Source organism: Oncorhynchus keta, chromosome 2, assembly GCF_023373465.1.
Source record: "Oncorhynchus keta strain PuntledgeMale-10-30-2019 chromosome 2, Oket_V2, whole genome shotgun sequence".
Classification (NCBI taxonomy): domain Eukaryota; kingdom Metazoa; phylum Chordata; class Actinopteri; order Salmoniformes; family Salmonidae; genus Oncorhynchus; species Oncorhynchus keta.
In genome coordinates, this window is record NC_068422.1 from 58,882,036 (window position 1) to 58,903,184 (window position 21,149).

Genomic DNA, 21,149 nt, shown 5'->3' on the forward strand with positions numbered 1-21,149 from the left:
ACATCGGCACAAAGAATAGTTTTTCATGTACAGTGCTATATTTGTACCATATACTGTCCAGGCACCTCATTTGACCACAGTAAAAGCCCAGCAACACTTCCTATGACCTAGTTTTTTTTGTTCAAACTCATCTGATTTGTATTCTAGGGACTCTAGTGAGTAGACTGGACCCGAGTTTCATAGACACATAATCTATTGTTTTTCCTGTACAGTGCAATTGGTTTGTGCAATACAACAAATATACAGTAAGACTTTTCATAAACATGACATTTCAAAATCGCATCCTTTAACAACAGCACCAGTCAATAAACAAGAATCATACAACGCAAATAATGATTATTAAAAAAAATATGAATTGCAGATTTTATTTTACCAGTAGGCTTTTAGTATGCCGTGATCACACCTACAGTGTGATGGCACAAAATGCTACACGGCATCATCGTGTTATGTGCAACAAAAGTTCAACATTCACCTTCTGCTACCATTTCTGTGTTCACATACAGTTCGACACATATGTTCGATAAATCCAACGTACGCACCACAGAGAACGCATTGCAACTGCCTCTGCAAAGCAACGACGCAAGGCAAACGCAGAGTTCCATCAGAAATGAATGTATTTCTGGTGTATCCAAAATGTGAAACCCTGTCGGTGTGATCGAGGCGTACGGGGGATACGGGTGTGTTCATACAGGAACCAATGTGGTGCACTTAGGTGTGGCGTTAATTTCAGGAACCAATGGGATGCTACAGCATACACATAGCGTTTACAGCGTACTTTTATTTTGGAGGCTAAATTTGAAAACCGGAGGTATTAATGGTGATCCAGCTAGTGTTGCTACCATGACGTTAATCAACACTTCCTGGAACTGAGTCTAAAACCACAGAGTAAAACAGGGAAACAGAAATGGTGTTACCGCCACCTTCTGTACTGGAGAAGGAGCGCAATGTAAACTGATTGAAATGTAGCCTATCACCATTGCGGAGTTAAAGAAACGTGTTCGCCCAATGGGGATTCAAATGTGTAAGCTCCTATTTCTACAGTACTGATATATTTTAAAGCGGTTCTAGTTTTACAACGGGAACCTCACCCACAAGAGAGACAACTAGAGAGAGGGAGAGACTGAAAGTTAGGCTACTCACCGAGTATCCTACAGGGAGGACCATTCTTGACGAGAAAAGATAGAGAGAGGTAAGCCTACATTTCCCTGGCAATATTGCTATTTTCAGCCAATTCCCAGATTACAGACCTAGCTAACATACTAATTGATGCTAATGTGCTGGGCAAACAATGTTAATTTTATATTTTCTGACACACACACACACAGATAATAACTATTTATTATTATGACTGCAACTTTAATACTTTTTGGGAAGTGTTTTGGATACATGGGCATGGCAACAAGCAATTTCTTATCATCATGGCAACATCTCCAAAATCACACAAATATCCCTTAGGAGAGTTAGCATTATAGTGGTATCTTTCCTTCACAAAGGCTACTAATTTACTAAGTCAATATTTATCCAATCCCATAGCAACCACGTGATGATTCAAATTTATCTCAGGTTTTGTTTTTAGTCACATGTGCTGTATACAACAAGTGTAGACCTTACAGTAAAATGCTTACTTACAAGCCCTTAACCAACAGTGCAGTTTTAAGAAAATATTTAGCAAAAAAAAAAAAAAAAAAAAGCCAATAAAATTACAATAATGAGGCTATAATATACAGTGTGTAGCTGTGGAGTGAGGAACAAGAATGGGTGTTAGAGAGAAACATTCCCCTGGTTCAGGATAAAATACAGAAATAAACTTTCCCTAGAGAATAACATTTTAAAATTCCAAGCATTCCTGGAGCTGTCACCTCCCTTGTATTGGCTTCCCTTCTTTTGGAAGAGGAACATTGAGCCCCACTGACTGCCCAACTCATACCCACAGATAAAGCCAGGCTGATCAGCCCTACAGTACAATTTCATCATAGGACAAGAATACTTTATGTGGTCTTACAGGCTGGTATAGGAACTTTGGATTTTTTTCTATTACAAATGTCTTAACTTCAATTTTCTACAGTGCATTCGGAAAGTATTCAGACCCCTTGATTTTTTTCACATCTTGTTAAGTTACAGCCTTATTCTAATATATATATATGTATATATGTCCTCATCAATCTACCCACTGTACCCCATAATGACAAAGTGAAAACAGATATCTAGAAACGTTTTCAAATGTATATAAAAAACAAAACAACAGATACCTTATTTACATAAGTATTCAGACCCTTTGCTATGAGACTCTAAAATGAGGTCAGGTGCATCCTGTTTCCATTGATCATCCTTGAGATGTTCCTACAACTTGATTGGAGTCCACCTGTGGTAAATTCAATTGATTGGACATGATTTGGAAAGACACACACCTGTCTATATAAGGTCCCACAGTCGACAGTGCATGTCAGAGCAAAAACCAAGCCATGAGGTCGAATGAATTGTCCATAGAGCTCTGAGACAGGATTTTGTCAAGGCACAGATCTGGGGAAGGGTACCAAAACATTTCTGCAGCATTGAAGGTCCCGAAGAACACAGTGGCCTCCATCATTTTTAAATGGAAGAAGTTTGGAACCACCAAGACGCGTTCTAGAGTTGGCCATCTGTCAAACTGAGCAATCGGGGGAGAAGGGCCTTGGTTAGGGAGGTGACCAAGAACTCGATGGTCACTCTGACAGAGCTCCAGAGTTCCTCTGTGGAGATGGGAGAACCTTCCAGTAGAACAACCATCTCTGCAGCACTCCACCAATCAGGCCTTTATGTTGACCAGACTGAAGCCACTCTTCAGTAAAAGGCACATGACAGCCCGCTTGGAATGCCAAGCGTCACGTTTGGAGGAAACCTGGCACCATCCCTACGGTGAAGCGTAGAGGTGGCAGCATCATGCTGTGGGGATGTTTTTCAGCTGCAGGGACTGGGAGACTAGACAGAATTGAGGGAAAGATGAACGGAACAAAGTACAGAAAGATCCATGATGAAAACCTGCTCCAGAGTGCTCAGGACCTCAGACTGGGGTGAAGGTTCACCTTCCAACAGGAAATATGTGGGAAATATTCCCCACATACAGGTGTGGCAAGCTTGTATCATTATACCCTAGAATACTGTAATCATTGCCAACAAAGTACAAAAATGTCTAAAAACAGTTTTTTTTTGCTTTGTCATTATGGGGTATTGTGTGTAGATTGATGAGGGGGAAAAAAAACAATGTAATCAATTTTAGAATAAGTCGGTAATGTAACAAAATGTCTAAAATGTCAAGGGGTCTGAATACTTTCCGAATGCACTGTGTGTTTTGACCAACCAACTGAGGACCATCAAACTGACTTGTCATTCAAATCAATGGAAGTCTTGTTGTTGATGTTGTATATTGCAGCAAAATGCTTAAGAACGTGTCGGTGTTATGACAATGCCGAGCTTAGTATACGTAGTGAGGGCACAGACACCGCCTCCTCCATATGCGCTCCCACGCTTCAACCGGCCAACGTGGGTGAACTGATGAACTCTGACTTCTCAGTTGGCTGTAGCCCACTGTTTACGTTGACTTGCACGAGCCGAGAGCAAATGGAACACGCATACCCCAAGTTTTGGCCTTTTCTATTTAGCCATGTTTTTTTTTTCTCCTGTTGTGTTCCCTAACAAGGCCAAGGTTTTAAAAAAGTATTTGAAAATCAGTTTTTAACAGGAACGATTAAAAAAAAGGGGAGGGGGGGTGGAGAAAGTAGAGGGAGTGTTTACGTTATGCTCCTGCAGCTGGTGTTGTTTTTGTCCTTCAGAGTTTTGTGGGCGACTTGTAGCTCCCTCTTGGTGTGCCAACATTCGGGTCAGGATAATTATCACAAACACTGGCTCCACTGAGGGTGAACATGCCAACCCAACTCTGTATAGTAGGAGTGTGTATGTGTGTAAAAGAGAGGGAGAAAGAGGTCATAATAAATAATGCATGTTTTGTATCATCAGTTGCACACGAGGTCCAACTGAAACTCGGCTTCTGCTTTTAACCCAACCCCTCTTTAACCCAACCCCTCTGAATTGGAGATGTGCGGGGGGGCTTTTTCAGATGTTTCACCTCGGGGATTTGAACCAGCAACCTTTTGGTTACTGCCCCAAAACTCTAACCACTAGGCTAAAGGTGTGTGTGTGTGTGTGTGTGTGTGTGTGTGTGTGTGTGTGTTCCTGGACAATGCACAGATAAGTCCTTTTAAGTGGAAAGAAACATTTGTACATACAGGTGCTGCCTTCTAAAGGGAGAGGGAAATGTACAACTAGTACTAGACAGGCACTGTACTGCACACACACACTTCACAAAATGTACCATTGTGCCTCTTGTCAGGTTGGTTGTGAGATCAGATGCCGATGTGATCAAGGCCATGCTGGACCTATTTTGAAGTGTCTTTTGTTTGTTTCCTATTGTGTGGGAGAGTGCTGACGTTAAGTGGAGTGTAATGCCTCAACCACACACTCTTCCTCCCTCTCAGTCTCACCAACAGTCTCACCAACACACCCTTTACACATCAATAAACATTTGGGCAACAATGACAGCATCTGTCTCTTGCTCAGTCTCTCTTCTTTTATGCTCTCTCTCTCTCTCTCTCTCATTTTCAATTATATTTATTTTGTATTTCAGTGAGACTACATTGATTTACTCTTTGCTGCATTTCAAACGCTGTTGTCCAGAATGTCACGAATGAATGTTTTTTTTTTTGCCAATCATTCTGTGGGAAGTTCCCTCAAAATGAGTACACTTTGCAATAGAAGGCTCATTAATATTTTGATGGTTTACATGGGGCTATTTAGACCTCTGGAGAGTGACAGGGTATCAAGAGTTTAGCTTGATACCCCGTAATCTGGCATAGTAGTGAGATTGAGTGCTTGTAAAGATGGCGGCTTCATTCAGTCCACAACTCAATACTCCGATGGTAAAACTCTGTCACACATGAATGTGTAATCAGCTGACTGAGGAGCTTTCTTGCAGATCCGATCGGTTTGATCAGGTGGTGTTGTGTGTGCCTGGTGTATACTCTGATAATGCTCTTATGCTATATTGTATAGCGCCTTTTAATGAGCAAAAAAGCTCTTTACTGTATGACATTAAGTATTATAACACTAAAAAAAAAGCTTAGCACGCTGTTGTGAATTTGGGGGATAGAGCCAGGAGCTGGACTTGAACCAGGGACCTCATGCATGTCAGCACAATCCACAAGCACTTTGTTGAAGAGCCTGCTCTTGATAGTCAGCAGGCCGCAGAGTGCTAGATTTAGCGACATGGTTGCCGCATTATCTATTTATTGCAAATAAGTCCTTTTTAAAAGACTCATTTTCCACTCCCCTTTTCACCTCATCCTCCCCACTGCTCTCCTCCAGTTTGCAAGTATTATAAATAGAGCTGAAGGGTCACAGTGCAGCTAATATGACACTTCCTCATTGAACAAATATCCATTCCAGTTCAGAGTGTTTGATGCAATTATATCCTCAATTAGCTCCCAGTGTCTGTCGCACGTCATTCGCATTTAAGCATATTGTAGTGAACAAAAATATAAACACAACATGCAACAATTTCAAAGATTTTTGCTGAGTTACAGTTCATGGAAGGAAATCAGTCAATTGAAATAAATTCATTAGGCCCTAATCTATAGATTTCACATGACTGTGCAGGGGCACAGCCATGGGTGGGCCTGTGAGGGTATAGGCCCAACCACTTGGTAGCCAGGCCCGCCAATCAGAATTATTTTTATTGTAGAAGCACCATTTAGATGATTACAGCTTTGAGTCATTATGGGAATGTCTGTATCAGACTTGCACATCTAGATTGGGGGATTTTCTCCCATATTTCCAAGCAGATTTTCTTAAGATCTGTTAAATTAAGTGGGGAGCTGCGGTGAACAGCAATCTTCAAGTCTTTCCACAGATTTTCAATGGGATTCAAGTCTGGGCTTTGGCTGGGCCAATCAAGGGATTTTACATTCATGTTTTGAAGTCATTCCAGCATTGCTTTGGCTGTATGCTTGGGGTCATTGTCCTGTTGGAACACACATCTTTGCACTCTGAAGCAGGTTCTTATCAATAACTTGCCTGTATTTGGCACCATTCATTGTTCCCTCTATCCTTACCAGTCTCACAGTCCCTGCCGCTGAAAAGCATCCCCATAGCATGATGATGCTGCCACCACCACACTTCACGGTAGGGACAGTGTTAGACGGGTGATGAGCTGTGCCTGGTTTTCTCCAGACATAGCACTTTGCATTCAGGCCAAAGAGTTACATTTTTGTCTCATCAGACCACAGAGTATTTTGCCTTGTGTTCTCAGAGGATTTCACTTGCCTTTTAGTAAACTCCAGGTATGCTGTCATGTGCCTTTTTCTCAGGAGTGGCTTCCGTATAGCCACTCTCCCATAAAGCCCAGATTGGTGAAGTGCTGTAGAGACTGTTCTCTGTCTGGCAGATTCTCCATCTCAGCCAAGGAACTCTGTTGTTCTGGCAGAGTGACCATTGGGTTCTTGGTCACCTCCCTGACCAAGGTCCTTCTTGCCTGGTTGCTCAGTTTGGTTGGATGGCCAGCTCTAGTCAGAGTCTGGGTAGATCCATACTTTGTCCATTTCCCAATGATGGAGACCCCTGTGCTCTTGGAAACTTTTAACACTATACATTGTTTTATACCATACCTCAGATATATGTCTCATCTCAGAGATCTACGGACAGTTCCTTGGACTTCGTGGTACAGTTTCTGCTCTGACATGCACTGTCAACTGTGGGACCCTATAGACAGGTGTGTGTTTTTTTCTAAATCATGTCCAAACAATTGAATTGGCCACAAGTGGACTCCTATCAAGATGTAGTGACATCTCAAGGATGATCAAAGGAAATTGGATGCACCTGAGCTCAATTTGGAGTGCCATAGCAAAGGGGTGTGAATACTTATGTAAATGAGATACAGTATGTGCTGTCTGTCATCTGGGGCTGAATTCCAAATGGCCCAGGCGCACAAGGAAGACACAACGGACAATTCCCAAGGATCAGTCAGCCCTTCCCCCCTCGAAAGGGCAAAAATATATATCTCTCTCTACAGTATCCAGAGGACCGATTTTAATGTGATATAATAATTCTACAGCAGCCATGTCTGGAATCTATCTAAACTTCTCCTCTGAGGATAACCTTTATGCCGTCCTATATGGATGTAGGATCTCTATGGTAACTTGTATCTGTACCGATTGGAACTCTAAATGACTCTATACAAAGGGATTTTATTGTCTTCTCGGGAATTCTGTCTTATTTACGTTGGTCTCATCCCGCCACACAAGCCTTTACATGCTGTGACACCCTGTGGGTGTTCAGGTTACTGTAAACTTGGTATCGTTTGATTGGCCTTCAGATGTTATACATCGTTTGACCTTCAGATGTTACCAATGGAATTAAACACCTTTGTTCTGTCTCTTATACTATATCTAGTCCACGGAGGAAGGTTGTATGATCAATTCTAATTTCCTAGGCCTCTGGCCTAGTGGGCATCTCTTTGTTCATGCTTTGTCTTGTCAGTTAACCTTAAGATCTACAGTGCATTTGGAAAGTATTCAGACCTCTTGACTTTTTCCACATGTTGTTACGTTACAGCCTTATTCTAAAATCGATTACATTTTAAAAATCCTCGTTGATCACCATAATGTACCCCATAATGACAAAGCGAAAACAGGTTATCAATTTTTTCAAATGCATAAAAAATAAATACCTTATTTACATAAGCATTCAGACCTTTTGCTATTAGACTCAAAATTGAGCTCAGGTGCATCTATTTCTGTTGATCATCCTTAAGATGTTTCTACAACATGATTGGAGTCCACCTGTGGTAAATTCAATTGATTGGACATGATTTGGAAAGGCACACACAAGGGCCTTGGTCAGGGAGGTGACCAAGAACCCGATGGTCACTCTGACAGAGCTCCAGAGTTCCTCTGTGCAGATGGGAGAACCTTCCAGAAGGACAACCACCTCTGCAGCACTCCACCAATCATGCCTTTATGGTAGAATGGCCAGACGGAAGCCACTCCTCAGTAAACGGCACATGACAGCCCACTTGGAGTTTGCCAAAAGGCACCTAAAGGACTCTGACCATGAGAATTAAGATTCTCTGCCTGTCAACTCTTTTGCCTGAATGTCAAGCTTCACGTCTGAAGGAAACCTGGCACCATCCCTACGGTGAAGCATGGTGGTGGCAGCATCATGCTGTGGAGATGTTTTTCAGCGGCAGGGACTGGGAGACTAGTCAGAATCAAGGGAAAGATGAACGGAGCAAAGTACAGAAAGATCCTTGATAAAAACCTGCTCCAGAGCACTCAGGACCTCAGACTGGGGCAAATGTTCACCTTCCAACAGGCCAATCACCCTAAGCACACAGCCAAGTCAATGCAGGAGTGGCCTCGGAGGGAAGTCTCTGAATGTGTTTGAGTGGCCCAGCCAGAGCCCGGACTTGAACGCGATCGAACATCTCTGGAGAGACCTGGAAATAGCTGTGCAGCGACGCTCCCCAACCAACTTGACAGAGCTCGAGAGGATCTACTGAGAAGAATGGGAGAAATTCACCAAATACAGGTGTGCCAAGCTTTTAGCGTCATACCCAGGAAGAATCGGCGCTGTAATTGCTGCCAAAGGTGCTTCAACAAAGTACTGAGTAAAGGGTCTGAATACATATGTAAAATGTGATATTATATTTATATTTTTTGCAAAAATGTCTGCAAACCTGTTTTCGCTTTGCCATTATGAGGTATTGTGTGTAGATTGATGAGGGCGAAAAACAACAACAATTGAATCCATTTTAGAATAAGGCTGTAGTGTAACAAAATGTGGAAAAAGTCAAGGGGTCTGAATACTATCCAAATGCACTGTAAAATGCCTATAATTATGTTTTGTTAATGTCAGTATTGCCTTGTAGCTTAAGCGTTATGCCTTTTATGTGAATCCATTCATTTTTGCAAAGTTAAAATACTTGCTTTGATATTCGTTTCTCATGACCATTCCTTGATCTTAGTCAGCTAAACGCATAATACTTGATTGCACACGTTTTTTCTAGAATGTTAAATTTGGTCAGCTATTCAGTTTACTAGACTTTGATGACATACACATTACATAGTCTTATAATTTAAAATGTTTTATTTTACTTAACTAGGCAAGTCAGTTAAGAACAAATTCTTATTGACAATGACGGCCTAGGAATAGTGGGTTAACTGCCTTGTTCAGAGGCAGAACAACATTTATTTTGTTGTTACCTTGTCAGCTCGTAGGTCGCATGTGAGGTATACAGTGCCTTCAGAAAGTATTCACACCCCTAGACTTATTCCACGTTGTTGTTTTACAGCCTCAATACAAAATTAATGAACTAGATTTTTTTCCTCATCTATCTACACACAGAATCCCACTAATGGGCGGCAGGGTAGCCTAGTGGTTAGAGTGTTGGACTAGTAACCGAAAGGTTGCAAGTTCGAATCCCCCGAGCTGACAAGGTACAAATCTGTCGTTCTGCCCCTGAACAGGCAGTTAACCCACTGTTCCTAGGCCGTCATTGAAAATAAGAATTTGTTCTTAACTGACTTGCCTGGTAAAATAAATAAATAAGTAATAATGACAATGTGAAAACAAGTTTTTAGACATTATTTGCAAATGCATTGAAAGTGAAATACAGCATATGCCAATTACCAGACACTTTTATCCAAAGTGACTTATAGACATAATGTCTACATTTTCATATGGGTGGCCTCAGTGGGAACCAAACCGACGATCACAACTCAGCAAGTGCCGCGCTTTTCCGACTGAGCCACACCGGACTCTATGTAGGGTACATGCAGATCACCCGTCATGGATGGGTGTTTCATCTTGCGAAGAGTTGCTCGATGGTGATTTGCTGTCTTCATTGAGGCAAATAGAGATCCATGGTTGGAACAAGTAAGTACACTAAACGCAACAAATCAAATCAACCAAATGGAAACTTCTGTAAATGTGTTTGCTTCTATTAGTTTCACCCCTAACAAGGTCCTCCATTATATCATTAGCATGCATGGTCCCCCACACCACAGTCCACAGTGACTCGCTCCCTCATTGAAAAGTTCACAAGGTGCTGTTTTACTTGCTCAGCTCTGGGTTTAGTTGCCATGGCAACAAATCTGTTGGAAATCGGGAAGAGTGTGTTGATGCTGAAGCTGAAAGCTGGAGCTTTCTTTCGAAAATACATTCTGGGTAAAGTTTGCGACACGGTTCACACAGCCATAGATTTTCCTAGATCAAGTATTCCCTTTGTTTTTGAAAAAATATTGAGCCTGATCAGAGTCCCAGGGCAAAGTCTCTCTCTCCTACTCGGACTCTCTCTATCTACCTCTTACTCTCAGTACCTCCCCTGCTCTCTCTGTCTACCTCTTACTCTCAGTACCTCTCCTGCTCTCTCTGTCTACCTCTTACTCTCAGTACCTCTCCTGCTCTCTCTGTCTACCTCTTACTCTCAGTACCTCTCCTGCTCTCTCGCTCTCCTTCTCAGTACCTCTCTCCCTCCTTCTCAGTACCCTTCTCTCTCTCTCTCTCTCTCTCTCTCTCTCTCTCTCTCTCTCTCTCTCTCCTCTTCTCAGGACCTCTCTCCTCTTCTCAGGACCTCTCTCCTCTTCTCAGGACCTCTCTCTCTCTCCTCTTCTCAGGACCTCTCTCTCTCTCCTCTTCTCAGGACCTCTCTCTCTCTCCTCTTCTCAGGACCTCTCTCTCTCTCCTCTTCTCAGGACCTCTCTCTCTCTCCTCTTCTCAGGACCTCTCTCTCTCTCTCTCTTCTCAGGACCTCTCTCTCTCTCTCCTTCTCTGTACCTCTCTCTCCTTCTCTGTACCTCTCTCTCCTTCTCGGTACCTCTCTCCTTCTCGGTACCTCTCTCTCCTTCTCGGTACCCCTCTCTCCTTCTCGGTACCTCTCTCCTTCTCGGTACCTCTCTCCTTCTCGGTACCTCTCTCTCCTTCTCGGTACCTCTCTCTCCTTCTCTACCTCTTCTCTCTCTCTCCTCTTCTCAGGACCTCTCTCTCTCCTCTTCTCAGGACCTCTCTCTCTCCTCTTCTCAGGACCTCTCTCTCTCTCTCTCTCCTCTTCTCAGGCCCTCTCTCTCCTTCTCTGTACCTCTCTCTCCTTCTCTGTACCTCTCTCCTTCTCTGTACCTCTCTCCTTCTCTGTACCTCTCTCCTTCTCTGTACCTCTCTCTCCTTCTCGGTACCTCTCTCTCCTTCTCGGTACCTCTCTCTCCTTCTCTCTCTCTCTCTCTCTCTCTCTCTCCTCTTCTCAGGACCTCTCTCTCTCTCCTCTTCTCAGGACCTCTCTCTCCTTCTCTGTACCTCTCTCTCCTTCTCTGTACCTCTCTCTCCTTCTCGGTACCTCTCTCTCCTTCTCTGTACCTCTCTCTCCTTCTCGGTACCTCTCTCTCCTTCTCGGTACCTCTCTCTCCTTCTCGGTACCTCTCTCTCCTTCTCGGTACCTCTCTCTCCTTCTCGGTACCTCTCTCTCTCTCTCCCTCTCTCTCCTCTTCTCAGGACCTCTCTCATTCTCGGTACCTCTCTCTCATTCTCGGTACCTCTTTCTCTGTACCTCTCTCTCTTTCTCTGTACCTCTCTCTCTTTCTCTGTACCTCTTTCTCTGTACCTCTCTCTCTTTCTCTGTACCTCTCTCTTTCTCAGTCCCTCTCTCTCTTTCTCAGTAACTCTCTCTCTTTCTCAGTACCTCTCTGTCTGTCCGTCCGTCCGTCCATCTTACAGTATATGTGTTCTCAATTGTTTTCTGAACATTTTAATAGATTAGCCTGATTCGATATTGTTAATCTGCAGTAGTTGACTGACTCTCATTGTTTTTTGTGCAGTTGAATTACTCTTCCTGGTGTCTTTGGAGAGAGTGAAGATGCAATTAGGGATAATGACATGCCGGCTGTCAAGCGTTCCTATGCTTGGAGAGGGAGGCAGGGGACGTTATTTATACACATATATTTTGTGCTCACTCTGGCATTGTTTACTTCCTGGGTGACAGTGGTGTTATGGCTACTTTGATTTAAAAGCGGAATGAGGCCACAAAGGACTTACTGCATCAGCAGGTTTGACACTGTCGGGATATAGTGTAACATTTCTGTGAGCGTGCAGGGTTTAAATTGACCACCATTGGGAAAGATAGTCAAACAGAAGTGTGTCTCACCTCATCTAAACATTGTCAAGAAACATCATGGTAGTGTGTGTGAATGAAATAGTCTGAGGGATTGTGTGTTTGGTAGTTATTTAGTGTTTGGCCCTTTTTATCATTACATCAACTACTGGAGTTGGTTCCCTTGTCCCACAATTACCCTCTGTCGATCTCATTCCCCAAACATAAATAGGTGTTCTACTCTACACTCCCCCTCTTTTCTTACCTCCTTTCATTTCCATATGTGCTCCAGTTTTCTTTCCTGCTATTTCTTTTCACCAGTCACCAGAACATTAGCCTAAGTCAGATAGATATGCAGAAAAGAAAAAAATAGACCGACCTGAGACAAATAAGCCAATTGGGATGTATTACATATTAAGACTATCAACATTCTGTTGGAGCAAATTGTCTGCCGATGAAATAAGTTGTCCATCCTCCCCACCTCTCCCAGCCACCACTGTTGTGTAGGCCTACTGTTTAACATCTTTGGTTTGGAGTCATGTTGGACAGCTATGTCCTGGGAAATGTTCTTGTTACTTACAACCTCATGCTTATCACATTAGCCTACGTTAGTTCAACCGTGGTTTTAAGTAACAAGAACATTTCCCAGGACATAGACATATCTGATATGGGCAGAAAGCTTAAATTCTTGTTAATCTAACTGCACTGTCCAATTTACAGTATCTATTGCAGTGAAATAATACCATGCTATTGTTTGAGGAGAGTGCACAGTTATGAACTTGAAAATGTATTAATAAACCAATTAGGCACATTTGGGCAGTTTTGATACAACATTTTGAACAGAAATGCAATGGTTCATTGGATCAGTCTTAAACTGTGCACATACACTGCTGTCATCTAGTTGCCAAAATCTAAATTGCGCCTAACCTGGAAAATTACATTTTGGCCTTTCTCTTGCATTTCAAATATGATAGACAAAAAAAACACGTTTCTTTCTTTGTAAACTCAGCAAAAAAAGAAATGTCCTCTCCCTGTCAACTGCATTTATATTCAGCAAACTTAACCAGTGTAAATATTTGTATGAACATAACAAGATTCAACAACTGAGACATAAACTGAACAAGTTCCAAAGGCATGTGACTAACAGAAATTGAATAATGTGTCCCTGAACAAAGGGGGGTCAAAATCAAAAGTAACAGTCAGTATCTGGTGTGGCCACCAGTTGCATTACGTCCTGCAGTGCATCTCCTCCTCATGGACTGTACCAGATTTTCCAGTTCTTGCTGTGAGATGTTACCCCACTCTTCCACCAAGGCACCTGCAAGTTCCCGGACATTTCTGGGGGGGAATGGCCCTAGCCCTCACCCTCCGGTCCAACAGGCCCCAGACGTGCTCAATGGGATTGAGCTCTTTGCTGGCCATGGCAGAAGAATGACATTCCTGTCTTGCAGGAAATCACACACAGAACGAGCAGCATGGCTGGTGGCATTGTCATGCTGGAGGGTCATGTCAGGATGAGCCTGCAGGAAGGGTACCACATGAGGGAGGAGGATGTCTTCCCTGTCACGCACAGCATTGAGATTGTCTGCAATGACAACAAGCTCAGTCCGATGATGCTGTGACACACTGCCTCAGACCACGACGGACCCTCCAACTCCATATCGATCCTGCTCCAGAGTACAGGCCTCGGTGTAACGCTCATTCCTTCGACGATAAACGCGAATCCGACCATCACCCCTGGTGAGACAAAACCGCGACTCGTCAGTGAAGAGCACTTTTTGCCAGCCCTATCTGGTCCAGTGATGGTGGGTTTCTGCCCATAGGCGACATTGCCGGTGATGTCTGGTGTGGATCTGCCTTACAACAGGCCTACAAGCCTTCAGTCCAGCCTCTCTCAGCCTATTGCGGACAGTCTGAGCACTGATGAAGGGATTGTGCGTTCCTGGTGTAACTCGGGCAGTTGTTGTTGCCATCCTGTATCTGTCCCGCAGGTGTGATGTTCGGATGTACCGATCCTGTGCAGGTGTTGTTACACATGGCCTGCCACTGCGAGGACGATCAGTTGTCCATCTTGTCTCCCTGTAGCGCTGTCTTACACGGAACCCAAACCGACTGCGCATGTGCGCCATCGTGCATAAATGGATTTTGTCCCCCCCACACCAAACGCGTTCATGTCACGCAGGTTAAAATATCAAAACAGACAAAACTCTGAACCAATTACATTAATTTGGGAACCGGTCGAAAAGCATTTTACATTTTTGGCACATTAGCTAGCTAGCTTGCACTTGCTAGCTAATTTGTCCTATTTAGCTATCTTGCTGTTGCTAGCTAATTTGTCCTGAGATATAAACATTGAGTTTTTATTTTACCTGAAATGCACACTTTGACAATTAATCCACACACAACTGAACCATTTCTAGTCATCTCTCCTCCTTCCAGGCCTCTCTGGACTTTATATTGCGATTGGCAACTTTCATAAATTAGGTGCATTACCGCCACCGACCTCGTTCGTCTTTCAGTCACCCACGTGGGTATAACCAATGAGGAAATGGCACGTGGGTACCTGCTCCTATAAACCAATGAGGAGATGAGAGAGGCAGGACTTGCAGCATGATCTGCGTCACAAATAGAACTGACTTCCATTTGAACCCTTGGCAACGCAGACGCTCGTTGGCGCACGCGAGCAGTGTGGGTGCAATAATTGAATAATATAGATTTCTAAATAGATTTTTCAACGCTCGCGTCGCTGTAGTCAGGGTATTAGGTGTCTCACAGTATGGACATTGCACTTTATTGCCCTGGTCACATCTGCCTCCTTGCAGCATGCCTAAGGCATGTTCAAGCAGATGAGCAGGGACCCTGGGCATTTTTCTTTTGGTGTTTTTCAGAATCAGTAGAAAGGACACTAACGAGGTCTAAGTTTTCATAACTGTGACCTTAATTGCCTACCATCTGTAAGCTGTTAGTGTCTTAACGACCTTTCCTCAGGTGCATGTTCATTCGTAGTTTGTGGTTATTTGAACAAGCATGGGAAACAGTGTTAAAATCCTTTACAATGAAGATCTGTGAAGTTATTTGGATTTTTTTACGAATTATCTTTGAAAGACAGGGTCCTGAAAAAGGGACGTTTCTTTTTTTGCTGAGTTGATCTTTTACCAGATCTAATGCGTTATATTCTCCTACATTAATGTCACATTTCCACAAACTTCAAAGTGTTTCCTTTCAAATGGTATCAAGAATATGCATATCCTTGCTTCAGGTTCTGAGCTACAGGCAGTAAGATTTGGGGATGTCATTTTAGTCAAAAATTGAAAAAAAGAGGGGTTTTTAACGCAACTCAGGCTGTGAAGATATGCTATAGACCTGCCTTGCAAAGAGGGAAGATCAATGTTGGACTCACCACTTTCTTTTGTATTATTTCAAACTGAATCGTACTCTTTTATATCACATAAAAATATATACCATTTAGCAGATGCTTTTATCCAAAGAGACGTACAGTCATACGTGCATCATTTTTTTTTTATACGGGTAAAGACAACATGACTGAAATGGTACTATATGTTTATTGGAAAAGATGTGTGGAGGAGTGGGCCACAATCTGTTGGAGTGCTTATCTCTCTATATTACTGTTCTTTCTATTTGATTGTTTTCCTATTGTTTATTATTATTATTACGGCTCTGTGTGAGTCGACTAATTAGCATCCTCTTTCTCCATGCCAACAGTCCTCCACTAACTCCACCAACAGAAATTATGATTTTGATAATTATGTTCTCACAGGCTTTTGTCCTTGAAAGAATTCGTAAGAATATACCGCCACTGTTAACTAGTCTTAATTTCTTTGCTACTTAACAACTTCGGTGTTGTTTCAATTAACATTTTAGTACATCAACTAAACATCCAACCCACTTGGCACAGACGTCAGTTCAATGTCTAGTTTTGATTTACATTTGGAAATTCAATGGGAAATTAACAAAATAAAATCGCCATGTCATTGGATTTAGGTTAAAAGTTACATCATTTGTTTGTTTTTTAAATCCCTTATGTTGATGGCTTCTTTTCAAATCCAATCAGTTTTCCATGTTGGTTGAACATCATCACATTAACTTTTATTTTTTGGGGGGGGGACACACACACTTTAATTCAACCTGTTTTTTGCCCAGTGGGAAGTGTATTTGATTGTCTTCTGTGAGTAACTTTTTCGGACTCCTTTGAGTTAGTCTATTTTGTTATATATTTTTTTGAAGCGAGCTAAATTGCAAACACTCGCTAACTGAAGTGAACATAATTAGGGCTGGATTCTATCAGACCAGTACTGCGAAACAAACATGATGTGTGTTTCGACCAGTCACTCTGTTAGGAAATGTGGGGGAGCATATGCAGAGGACTATAATATAATTCATTCATTTCAAACATTAATTACTTACCAGCCGGTGTTTCAACTAGTAAACACGATCGTCCGGGTTACGACACCGGAACTCTGTTATGTTCCCACAGCGGGGGTGTGAACTGCAGCAATAGAATGTCTAATTATATTTCTACGATAATTAATTCTATATGGTGAGAACCTCTGAGGAACTCTGCATTTCCCACTAACAGTTTTAACTCAATGTCTCTAAGCTTGCACTGATTATGATGAGGCCAGCTTTACCACAGTTGAGCTACGCCTGCAGTGAGAGTTTGATTGAATTCTACATTCTTAGAAAAAGAAAGTTCCTTTCTTTTTCTAAGAGTAGTTCCTATCTACAACCTAAAGGGTGCTGTAGTTGTCCCAATAGAAGAACCCTTTTTGGCTCCAGGTAGATATATTCTGATATATTCTGAGTGTAGCCCTATGCCATTGGCCATGTTGTTTGGCCTTAGCTCACCAGCAACACTGTCTGCACCAGGAAAGGCCTGCTAAGCTGGTAGCTACCATAATCAAACAACAGCATATTGGTTCTCATTCTTTATACTGCCAGGTTAAGTGGATGATTATATACCCTTGGGAACCGGGAATCCATTACACGTGAATGCAAGACAGATATGAGGCAGTAATGTGTTTGTATCTGCTGAACTATCTAGTGCAATCTAACGTGGAGAGGGTAATGAGGAATGATCCTTGGGAAGGAAATGGCTTTGGTTATAATCAAAGAAGAAGTAATGCACAGTACACAGTACACACACACACACACACACAGTACACACACACACACACACACACACACACACACACACACACACACACACACACACACACACACACACACACACACACACACACACACACACACACACACACACACACACACACACACACACACACACACACACACAACTGCCCACTGACCTGACATGTGCCCCCAATACTCTCTGTCTTAATCTGCATTTACCACTCTCTTTTACCATTGTCACTTTCCCACTTTCCTTGCTTTCCCTCTTAATCAAGTGCTCTGGTTGTCGCCAACACCTGTCAGAGAAAGCTAGTGATGAGATTACTCATACTGCGATTCCAGTCCCTTCGCCGTTATTCACCTGCTATACTGTGGTAACGCCATGATGTAAGTGAGCCCAGTGGCTTGTGTAGGTGTGGGTGGGGCTGTATGCATGCTTAGATGTGTGCCAGGTGCATTCTGAATGGGCTTTCTGCATTTGTGTAAGATCCCTTTCATACCGAGACGTTTTTTTCTGCCAACTTTACCATACCGCCAACTTTTCCTTATGTCTGAAGTGTATTGCCGGTATCAAAGCTGAAACTTTTATTTCGAACTAACAACCTAGTAATCATTTCAGTAAACTGCTGCTTAAGGCGTCCAAATACTTCCCATCTGAAAAAGTTTGTGCATATATATAAATATATATTGACAACCTTTATGTGATGTTTTTGTTTGTTTTGGTCTGCAACAAGGGTTTTCCGGCTGTTCGTGCGCACACTATTTTTGTCTCGCGGCAAGCCGAAGTAGGTACGTTGGTGATTCGTCAACAGTAGGGATTATTCACCAAACCTTTTAGTTAGATGTAAAATTGTGCGACTAAAATCTCCTTGGCAAAAACGTCAAAATTAATGACAGATTTCTTGAGTTATTCTAGATTTATTCTGGCTACGGCGTCTCAAGATAGACACAGAAATATCGCCGAATTTTTTTTTTTTTCTTCTTCGTTTTTTCAAGCAAATATCTTTTTAAGGGACTTTGCGAGCACACTTGCTAGGCGCCAGCCGAACCGAAGCATGCCTTTAGTATGAAACGTAGCCTTAATGCTGAGGCGGCATTGGCACGCACTATGCTCTTAAATGGTTCTCTCTTGGTGGTTGCTAGGCAGCACCAGTTAACCATCCTCCTGCCAGTTCTAAACTTTGTCAAGCATGTCATGTCTCACCGCATAGCCCACCACCAAGCATGCACTGTTTTCTTAACCCCAACTGGATGGATCCATAAAGAATTGCAGTGGGAATAAATATCACTGAATGGCAAAAATATTGGAATAAAGTAGGCTATTGAAATTCAAGGCATGTATCAAGTTGTTGCTTACTGAAACTCACTTACTGAAGTCATCCAAGCAATAGTGTGGTCAACTAGATGATGAGCTCAGCACCGTTTTGATTGGGACAGATCCATTGCGGGGACTGAATCTCCGTTTTCATATTGGTTAGCCTACAATAATATATGCCATTTAGCAGACGCTTTTATCCAAAGCGACTTACAGTCATGTGTGCATACATTCTACGTATGGGTGGTCCCAGGGATCGAACCCACTACCCTGGCGTTACAAGCGCCATGCTCTACCAACTGAGCTACAGAAGGACCACAATTACCACAATTACGCTGGGGAAATGCTAGCTAAGTTGAGGTGAGTGCTGCACATGATCATCTTGTCTAGTTGGCTCATCAATTGGAACATTTTGCCAGCATGTTATGTAGTTTAACAAGTGGATGATTTTTACTCTTCAGGCGCTTAGTAGCTTAGGCCTTCTCTTGACTCAATCAATGTGAGTTTGTTTCACTGAATCTCTGTCTGTGTAGGCTATTTGGTTAATTGGTTTCTGGCTGGGCAAAAAATGGTTTCTGGTTGGCCTCCCGAGTGGCGCAGCGGTCTAAGGCACTGCAACTCAGTGAAATAGGCGTCACTACAGACCCTGGTTTGATTCCAGGCTGTATCACAACCAGCTGTGATTGGGTGTCCCGTAGCGCGGCGAACAACGGGCCCACTGTCGTCCGGGTTAGGGTTTGGCCAGGGTAGGCCATCATTGTAAATAACAATTTGTTCTTAACTGACTTGCCAAGTTAAATAAAGGTTAAATTAAAAAACAAGTGGATGTGGTATAGCTCATCTATTCGTTTGCTCATCTATCACTGATCAGAAACATTCAGCATGCAATAATGTAGCCCAAATCAAGTTTAGGCCTTTCATTTTGCACGATCGCATATAGGCAACGACACAAGCCCGCGGAGGTTGAAATATTAACGCGGGGGTCACATGCTTTTGAAAATAGGATTGCTATTATTTTCTATCAGTATCATGATGAAGATACTCTCAATGTAAGACTGTATGCCTGCTCCCGAACAAAGTGGTTAGGAAAAAGATGAGACATGGGCTTTTTATCACTTTTTTAAATATGAAAGCTGTCCCACATCTTCCCATGACACAAGTTGTATTTTATTCTGTTAAGTTCCATTATATACTTACTACAAAATATATGTGTGTTGACTGTGATCGAGGCAGGTGTGCCTTGTCTGTTTTAATGAATAAAATAATTAACTATTGATTTCATTCATTTGAACGTAACATAATTCAATTCAAAATATACCATGCTATTGTTTTAAAAATACATTTTTATTAGTCTTATAATGTTTCTTAGCACCCACCTAAACAAGTGAATAATGGATTTACTTTTGATGATGTATATTCAATGGATTTATTCAAATAAACGCCCACCCACATCTGCGCACCACTACTACCACTTGTCAGAGGCATGCTGCACACGGGAGGTATAAAAGGCATATGCCGGCAAGAATGCGGTAAAAATGGGCATGTTTGTAAGGGGGTCATATAAACATTGGCCAATTTTTTTTAATAGGCAAAATACCATTAAATCCTATGTAAAAGCAGAATGTGCGTGTGTGTGATCTATGAGTGTGTGTATGTGTGATAGATGGATGATGTGCTGTAATCCTTACACCCTGTCCTCAAAGGGGATTTTCTCCCCTAATCTCATCTAATTCCTCTGGAGACAATGGCTGCAGGATTAGACTTGTGATGAGCCAACACCTCCCCTAACCCCAGTTTTGTGTCCCTGTGTCAGTCTCACATACATCCATCCTCTACTGTCACGTTCTGACCTTAGTTCTTTTGTTGTCTTTGTTTTAGTATGGTCAGGGCGTGAGTTGGGTGGGTTGTCTATGTTCCTTTTTCTATTTTCTTTTTCTATTTCTGTGTTTGGCCTGGTATGGTTCTCAATCAGAGGCAGCTGTCTATCGTTGTCCCTGATTGAGAACCATACTCAGGTAGCCTGGTTTCACTTTTGAGTTGTGGGTGATTATTTTCCGTGTCAGTGTTTGTTCCACACGGAACTGTTTCGGTTTTGTTATTTCATGGTGTCGTTCATTGTTTTGTTCAGTGTTCATTATTCTTATTAAACAATATGGACACTTACCACGCTGCGCATTGGTCCTCCGATCCTTCCTACTACTCCTCTTCGTCAGAATCGTTACATCGACACCCCGGCTCAACACCCATTCATTAGAAACTCACTCATTCCCAGTAATGTTCGTAATCCGCATGTGCGGATGCACAAAGAAAGCATTCCTCGACTGCATAGAAATTGAGCGGAGAAGATTATTCTCCTATCAATAAATAATACATCTGGGAAATGAATCTGATGTAGGTGAATATGGATAAGGCTCATAACATCACTGAGAGAACTGACAGATACATCCTGGTTGTGGCTGGTGAAGAGGTTTTCACAGGGGCTGTTAGAAGGTGTGACGAGATCAGCATCAGGCTGGC

At 42.5% G+C, this 21,149-nt stretch overlaps 1 protein-coding gene across 2 annotated transcripts in view; it reads left to right on the forward strand.

Annotated features, from left to right (window-relative positions):
* Positions 1 to 913: 913 nt before the first annotated feature.
* The window catches only part of tspan4a (tetraspanin 4a), a 99,944-nt gene continuing 79,708 nt past the window's right edge, over positions 914 to 21,149 (forward strand). Inside the window, exon 1 of one of the 2 annotated variants that reach the window (XM_035734614.2) lies at positions 914 to 1,189. The gene's annotated coding sequence lies outside the window, so the exon portion shown is untranslated. The remainder of the gene's footprint in view (positions 1,190 to 21,149) is intronic. The other variant, XM_035734604.2, reaches the window with a different exon arrangement.